Here is an 810-nt window from a genome sequence, read left to right on the forward strand (position 1 = left end):
TCTTGTATACTTTCTACATGAGCAAAATAAAGTGTTTCTTATTTCCCTAACCCAATGGTACATTGTTCTGAATCACACAGTCAAATGTATTTGAGCAGTGGATAAAAAACAGTGAATAATATCCTGGCATTCTCTTCACTTGACCGAGATCCATCTAACAACACCAGTAATACAAAGGAAAATATCCTTCTGAATTTAAAGGAACAAACTCCCCAAATTTTATTCATGTAGAAAGTTTTAAAGGACTAATTCAATTTCTTTCATAGATTACCCATTTAATGTGCTACCAATTATTTCTGGTGGGAACAACTTTTAAGAATTGTGCCTAAAGCATTTTACTGCTAACCAGACGGCTAGTGGTTCAAACCCACCAGCCACTCTTTGGAAGGAAGACTGGGCAATCTACTTCTATAGAGATACTGCCTCAGAAACCCAAGGAGTGGTCACTGTGAGTCAGAATCAACTCAACAGCAGTGTTTTGTTTTTTGGTTTATGTCATCTAAATTTTCAAATATATTAGTGAAAATTTGTTTTAATATTTTCTTACAATCCTATTAATATGTATGAGAACTATAGTGTGGTCCCTTCTTTCTTTGTTTATTTTTGTCACAACTCAGTCTATGCATTAGATTTCTTCCTTCTTTTCTAATACAATATTGTTGTTGTTGTTTTATGTGCCGTCGAGTCGGCCCCGACTCATAGTGACCCCTCCTTTGGTTTCCGAGGCAGTTATCATTATGGAAGTAGGATTGCCCAACCTTCCTTCCGAGGAGTGGCTGGTGGGTTTGAACCACCAGCCTTCTGGTTAGC

Source organism: Orycteropus afer, unplaced genomic scaffold (assembly GCF_000298275.1).
Source record: "Orycteropus afer afer isolate SDZICR_OR568_19922 unplaced genomic scaffold, OryAfe1.0 scaffold05086, whole genome shotgun sequence".
Classification (NCBI taxonomy): domain Eukaryota; kingdom Metazoa; phylum Chordata; class Mammalia; order Tubulidentata; family Orycteropodidae; genus Orycteropus; species Orycteropus afer.